Source organism: Scleropages formosus, chromosome 8 (genome assembly GCF_900964775.1).
Source record: "Scleropages formosus chromosome 8, fSclFor1.1, whole genome shotgun sequence".
Classification (NCBI taxonomy): Eukaryota; Metazoa; Chordata; class Actinopteri; order Osteoglossiformes; family Osteoglossidae; genus Scleropages; species Scleropages formosus.
In genome coordinates this window covers 29,450,147-29,458,023 of record NC_041813.1, presented here as the reverse complement: position 1 = coordinate 29,458,023, position 7,877 = coordinate 29,450,147, and positions in this window count along the sequence as shown.

The following is a 7,877-nucleotide window of genomic DNA, read 5'->3' as shown; positions in this document are numbered from 1 at the left end:
CTGAGAACTGCATGAACCATAGACGTTCCTGGTAAAATGCTTTTTCAGTCCTGTTTTACTGTAACCAAAGACCTTTTCTTCTCACTGACTAATGGGAGATTTGTAACACAACACAGTAATATTGAAGCTCTGTAAAAGATAGCTCCCGACATGAAATATCATATTTCCTGTAGTCTGGTCTTTTTCTAGATGATTATGGAAGGTTAGGAAGCTGTTTGAGTTACTGTGCTTGTCAAAGTCACAAACAAAACTGAAGGAGACTGCAGATGAGGCCTGTTCCAACAGACGGATTAATAATCACATAAAAAAATATGCAAGATGGGCAACATTCAAAGCAAACGCGGCAGTCTGAGTGGTTGTGGAGGGCTTATACAAAGTCCGAGTGAAGGCCAGCTGTTTTTCATAAGGCAGGTCTCAAAAACAAGGTTTCTGCCACTGTTTGAATATAACATTTAAGGACATTACACTGTAACAGAAAAACATCTTTCAGGAACTTGTAATTCGATTTGGTATAAATTTTAGATCCATTAGGCTCAGAGGTAGAGGTCATAATGTTAATGGAGCGCAATTGCCGCTTGCCCTAGTAACTGTGTTTACATATATACCCTGCGATGGACTGGCATCATGCCCAGGGTATGGCTTGTGCCCAGTAATTCTGGGATAGGCTCTGGACTGCCATGACCCTGTGACAAGGACGAGCGGTTACCGAAAGAGAGCGGGTCTTTAAACTTAAAGAATTAAAAATCATCCTGGTGATAAATCCCTGAAATTAAATGTCTTTTAGTCTAGGAAAATGATTTATCATCACGTTTTCGTTTAATATATGACTCCAAAACATGGAGTATGATACTGCACTGAAATAAGTGAACTTGTTAGTTATGAGTAGGGGGTTGCGGTGGCGCAGCGGTTTGGCCTGTTCCTGCTTTCTGGTGGGTCTGGGGTTCGAGTCCTGCTTGGGGTGCTTTGCGGTGGACTGGCGTCCCATCCTGGGTGTGTCCCTTATGCCGAGTTAGGCTCCGGTTCACCGCAACCCCCCGCTCGGCACTAGCGGCTTCAGCCGGTGTGCGTGTCGGTTACGAGAGCCAACAAAGTCAGGTGTTGATGGCTGACAGTTTTAGCAGTAAGTGACTTGCTCTGTCTTACAGCCATGGCCAGTACATACCACAGTTCAGATTCAGTCTATTAAATTCAGTATTTTCATGTAGTGACTGTTTTATATACACATCCCTTATGTAACCAGTGCAATCCGTTCTGTAATATGACTATTAAGGAAATTTCAGTCACGCCAAACACTCCTGTCAATTTAAGTGGGGGAAATTATCCATTTTCAACCTAGGTTTGCTCAATACAAAAAAAAATAACAAATCACTAATTAACAAGAATAATGTGGTTTGTCATTTACACCATTGATTTCCTACTCATAGGTCAGCTACCACCTTTGTAGCACAATGATAATGCTGATGATGCTGAGGCTGAATAAAAGGGGGAAGAGTGACATTAGAGTAGAGTACTACTAGTAGAGACACAGGCAGAATGCACTGGGACCATGAGTTTGAGTGACTCATTTGCTCTCATTTCAGCGGGTATGTGTAGGCCTCCATACAAGTCCAGATCTGCTCAGTTTCATGTATCCTCTACAGTGAAGGAATTGTGTGCTGGATGGAAAATAGGTACAAATTAGCATCGCGTGCTAAAGAGAAAGTCCAGTGAAGTGAAAGTCTCCTAAGTGTGCGGAGTGGAAAAACTAATTACAATCTCCCCTATGATCTGCTTGAAAGTAAAACTGGCCTAGAGTGCTCCAGCTGCACCGCTTTAAAGCCGAATTTATTAGAATAGTACTCTTTAATACAGTGTTTTGAAATTCCACACAAAGATCTTGTAAAAGCAATAAATACATGTTAGTAAACAGTGTATACCATTAACTACAGAAATAACGCTAACTTCTGCAAACTTTTTGACAAGCCTAATATATTAATTTATTCGAAGTCCAAATGGCAATTACAGTTGAGCTGCCATTGTCTTCTAAAACTTACTTTAACCCTTCGGGGCCACAGTGTCTGCCAACTTCTGATCCTTTTGATCCTACTAAGCAACGAACCCCCAGATCCCACTAATCATTGCATTGATTGAGTGAATGAATTCAAGTACTGTCCTGTATGTGTGGGTCACAGAATGCTGGAAAAAATGCTGGATTATGAACCTCCAGGGCCATAGTTGGGCCAACTTGAGCCGTACAGTGTATGATGTAGTTTTATATCAGAGATTGTTCTTCATCACTAGTTTAAATATACTGAAAACATTTTTAAAATATATTTTATATAGACTAAAAACATTTTTGTCTTTCCAGACGCGGACAGTTACCTTCAGTGTCAGGATTTCAAGACACTTTGTGGAAGCTGTGCAAAAACCAGTGATGTACATATTAAACATTCTCAGTGAAATATTCCCAGGGACTTGTTGAAAATACAGCTGTCTGAAAGTGTGTACCAAATATGAAAAAACATAAACACAAAAAAGGCAAAACATAATTCTGTTAGACGACAATTTCTCGGTAGCCTTCGCTGTAAATATCCTTTGTGGCACACATTTTTGGTAATATCGACACTGAGACATCCTCAGCAGCTGATGTCAGGATTTTTATTTGCGTTTTCTTATTGCCTTTTTGTCCTTTGTGAATATTGCAACGTGCAAGCTATCACAGAATGTGTCAGCGTGACATTTGACAGCCAGATTGGACTGAAATTACTCTTGGTGTGTCGGAATGTAGCTTCACATCGTGGCGAGCTTTATAAAACAAATAACAAACAAGGAAAAGAAATCTGGAAATTGGAGGAAGGAGCAGCACGAGTGAAATCCCGCTTATTTGCTGCTCCAACACCACCGACTTTGTTGTCGTCACTTCTTATTACAGCCCGCCACCAAGCCCAGCTTTGATATCACTGCCTGGTTGTCTGCCTCTGTCATGTGGATTTCTGCGAAGCCACCATAATGGATGGTTCCCTGGGGAGGCCAGTGAAAAGCCAGGGAAAGGAGGAACGGCAGAGTTCGATAGCACTTGTCAGCCCGGATGTGGACAGCCAAAGGGTTGCCAGCATCGTGGGCATCATCAGATGTGTCCCGCCTCATTAAACTCTCTGGGACTAGTCAAGATGATTAGACGTTGCCTTTGATTAAAGTTGGTTTTCTAGATTGAGATATTTTTCATGCCAGATAGCTCTTCAAGTCTGTTTTTGAGTCAGGGTTATGTCTCTTCTGGAGAAGCCCTGGAGAGTGTTGCCTTCAAATATTTTTAACCCTACACCTAGGCAAGCTGGACCGTCAGAAAGGGAGTTGAGCATTTGAATTCAGCGTGAGGTGAATGTGTAAGACCCCGGTTCTGACAGTGTCTAAACTGACTCCTTGCAGCCAAGATCAATCACTTCCCAAAACTGTTTTTTCAGAGTTTGAAAAGAGGGAATCAGGCTAGATGGATATCAAGGAGCATGTTATTTTGGTTGTCAGGGAGATGTTTTGGTTGCCTGTGTGTGTGATCAGAGGAGACCATGGTGGCACTGGACTCATCAGCTCTTCCACAACAACAGGAGCTGCTTTCATTCTCTGGTTTGGTGAAAATATCTTTCTTCATAAAGTCTCAAAACAAAGTGCCTTTAGATCGTGGTACACTGGAAAAGCATGTAAAGTATGGAAAAGTATAGCATATGTTGTGGGCAATTTTTGCAGTACATTCTGTAAACTAGAAAAAAGAAAATTTTTGGAAAACTTAATACCTGGTGCTTGTAAACAGTGTTTATAACTAAGTTTCCTCTTTCTTTTTTCTGAACATGACCCCCATTCACCTTTTCATTTGTTTGACCTAATTTTCTACAGTACGTACAAAGGCAACACAAAAAATACACAAAAACAAAAAACAGTATTGGCATATATGACATGGACAAGTGAATGATTTCACACGATCAAACCGAACGACAGTTTTAGGATGTGGGTTTATCATGTGGAAGAACAAGGCCACAGAAGCCACAAAACAGGCAAAATCTTCACAGGCTCTGCCCTCGTGGGTTTGCTGACAAGTCAATGATAACTAAAGTGAAACAACAGAAGGAAAACAAACCTGAAGGAGGCCCACGCTAGCGCAAAACAAATGAAATTGTCTCCTCAGGCCGTTTCCTGTGGGTCGCTTGCATCTTGCTTGAGCAAACTTGAATCTTGCTGCCTGCCTGCCTGTCTCAAACCTCGACCGTCCTGCCTCTTGAGGCAAAGTGACAAGGCTTTGAGCACCCCCGGGTGAAGCCTAAACACCTTATTTTGGGCTCAGTGTTTGCCTATCGAGTGACAGCGAATACTCGTCCTCCCACACGCTACACGTAAATGATTGTGTATCACAGATACACAGCAACCTCTTGCAAAGTGGTCTCATAGTCAAACATCGCTGCTGAGCTACACTTAGAGCTTAAAAGTTAATGTCCAGTCCAGGATGTCTTGAAGCCAGTGTCTTTGTTTCATCATCTCCAGGTTCCCGGGCCCACTTAAAACACTAGTACTTGCCTCTTTGGGATATGATGTAGTCTGAGGGCCAGAAATTTAGGTGTCCTCAAGAGCTTCATTGTATTGACTGCGTGTGTATTTCTGGGCGGCCCTGCAGATACATATTTAGCACACACTTTTTTTGCTCATGGGAGCAGCTCTCTGTCACTGGTTTGTGGCAAATGGATTTGGATTGCAAAGAAAATGCAGAAGAAACACAGGTGCATATTGTGTTATTTTGCAGGTTTTTTGCAGCATGTTGTCTCGCTACACTATTTAAGTAGATCATTTTGGTGAACGCATTAAATATAGGTTTCTTATAGTGCAGTCTGTAAGTATTTGGAAAGCGACACAATTTCTGTTTTGGCTCTGTACTCTAGTACATTCCATTTGAAATGAAACAAGAGCTATGAGGTTAAAGTGCAGGCTGTCAGCTTTAATTGCAGGGTATTTACTTCTGTACTGGGTGAACCATGTAGGGACTACTACCCTTTTTATACATAGTATCACCATTTTATGTTATTAAAAATGACTGGACAAAATACCATAGTCTCAAATACAAAATTGTCATGTTTACAGTTTGGTTGCAAATTGTATAGTTGAATTCCTGAAGTATGCAGCCCTGAAGTATCACCAATGTTGGATCTCTCCCCTGGTAATGTTCTGCCAGGCCTGCACAGCAGCCACCTTCTGTTTTTTTGCCAGTGTTTTGGCTTTTTCGCCTTCAGTCTTGTCTTCAAGTGAGTGAATTGCATGGTCAATGAGATTCAGGTTGGGTGACTGACTTTTTCAGTGAACATTACATTGTTTGGCTATGAACCTCATAGCTGCTTTATCTGTGTGTTTCACGTCACTTTCCTGCTCCAAGGTGGAGCGCCGGCATTGGGTTGGATCTGAGCAGATAAGGTGGTTCTGTACACTTTGGAATTTATCCTGCTGAAGTAACAAAACAAAAAAAAAGGAAAAAACAGGTGAGGCAATTCCAGTAGCAGGTATACAAATACATGGCCAAGCCATGACATTACCTGCCCCATGTTTCACAGATGAGGTGGCATGCTCTGGATCATGAGCAATTCCTTGTCTCTTCGTACTTTCCTCTTTTCGTCACTCTGGTACAGGTTAATCTTCGTCCCATCTGTCCAAAAGACTGTTCCAGAGCTGTACAGGCTTTTAAACTATTTTTTTGAGGCTTAGCAGTGGTTTACGCTTGTAGTGAATCCTTTCAGGTTCTGCTAGTGTACTCTTATCTTTATGGTAGGCTTTGATACTGTGTTTCGATTATGGGAATGTTCTTGATCTGTTGTTGAACAGTTAAAAGACTTTTCGCAATTCAGAGTTTTCTTCTGTCACTCACTTCAGCACTCTTCTGTTTGGTATTGCTCAGCTCACCAGTGTGCTTTTGGTTCTAGATAAAACAGTTGATTTTGACTCACCTTATGTTTTGGCTATTTCCCTTTGACTTATTTGGATTTTTCTGTCTCATAATTTCTTTAATGGCATTGATACTCAACTCATGTTGAGGGAGAATGACAGGCTTTGAATGCATATGCCACATCTAGAATCAGCTGTAGACATTTTTAGCTCTCTAGTGCAACTAGTCATGCAGTGACACGCAGCTGCCCAAGAAACAACAGCATCCAGTTGTGCAGTTACCTTTGGTTCATTAAAATGGGGGTACTGTGTGTAAAAAGGGGGGTACCGAGCCAAAAAACAATAAAAAAAATTCTGCTCTCCAAATACATACCGGCCTGCACTCATTCATACTTTTAAACAAAACTGTTTATGGCATTTTCACTTCTCGTTATATTTAAAAAGAAAAGGAAATGCAGTCACAAGGAAGCATTTCTGAGTCTGCTGATGTTACAACATATTTAATAAATACATTTCTGTCAAGTTAATGCTCTAAGTGCTTACAGGGGCTGCAAACGCTATACGAACAAAGCGGACACGGGCCGATTGATCCCTCTCATCGATCATGATCCAGTGGCCTTTTCGATGTCGCCATCAATGTTAATTGAGATGGAAAAGTCAGCGGTTACCCTGCCAACAGCATTTCTGGGGGCACTGCCTGACTGACTGAGCACGATCTGTTTCAAAGGCAATAGACACTGGCACAGCTGAAGCAGCGCCCCATTCTACGATTGTCAGGCCGATGCGATTAACTACCTGGCTGGCAGACACCCACAAGGAGATCTTATGAATTAAGTTATCTGTTTTGTTTTGTAGGAGACATTTCATATTTAAGGTGTGTTAATAGAGGGTAAGAACTCAAGTGACAGATATTTTAAGCTTTGGCTCTTTTTTATTCAAGTGTGTAAAGGCATTAAACAACATTTTAAAAACACACACACTGGCTCAAACTGCTTGTCCCGAATAGGGTTGCAGCGAACCAGAGCCTAACTCGGCAACAGGGTGCAAGGCTGAAGGGGGCGCGCACACACACACACACACACACACACACACACACACACACACATACATACACAGAGGGTGCGGCACCAGTTCATTGCAAGGTACCTCAAGCAGGACTTAACCCCCAGACCCCACCAGAAAGCAGGTCCCAGCCAAGCCCGCTGTGCCACCGCATCCCCCAATACATTTTAAAAAGTTTTGCAAAAATTATGTAAAAATATAGAAGCTTTTTTTGTTGAACATGTTTGTTTTTGTTCCTAAGAATTACATTTATCAATTTAGCTGATGCTTTTTCCCCCAAAGCAACTGACAATGTTAAGGCAAATTATTTCCACATTTACAGCTGGGTAATTCTATTGGAGCAATTTAGTGTAAGTACCTTGCTCAAGGGTACTACATGTAGAGGTGGGGTGTGAACCTGCAACCTTTGGCTGCAAAGGCAGCAGCTCCAACTACTGTACTACCAGCTGTCTCCATTATATAATTAACAATTATATTATGTCCTTTACGGGGGTGCGGTGGCGCAGTGGGTTGGACCGGGTCCTCCTCTCTAGTGGGTCGGGGGTTCGAATCCTGATTGGGGTGCCTTGTGGCGGACTGGTGTCCTGTGCTGGGTGTGTCCCCTCCCCCTCCAGCCTTACGCCCTGAGTTGCCGGGTAGGCTCTGGTTCCCCGTGACCCCGTATGGGACAAGCGGTTCAGAAAGTGTGTGTGTGTGTGTGTGTGTGTGTGTGTGTGTTATGTCCTTTATGCATAATATTCAGACTTTTAATACACACACACACACATTTTCAGAACCGCTTGTCCCCATACAGGGTCACGGGGGAACCGGAGCCTACCCGGCAACACAGGGCGTAAGGCCGGAGGGGGAGGGGACACACCCAGGACGGGACGCCAGTCCGCCGCAAGGCACCCCAAGCGGGATTCGAACCCCAGACCCACTGG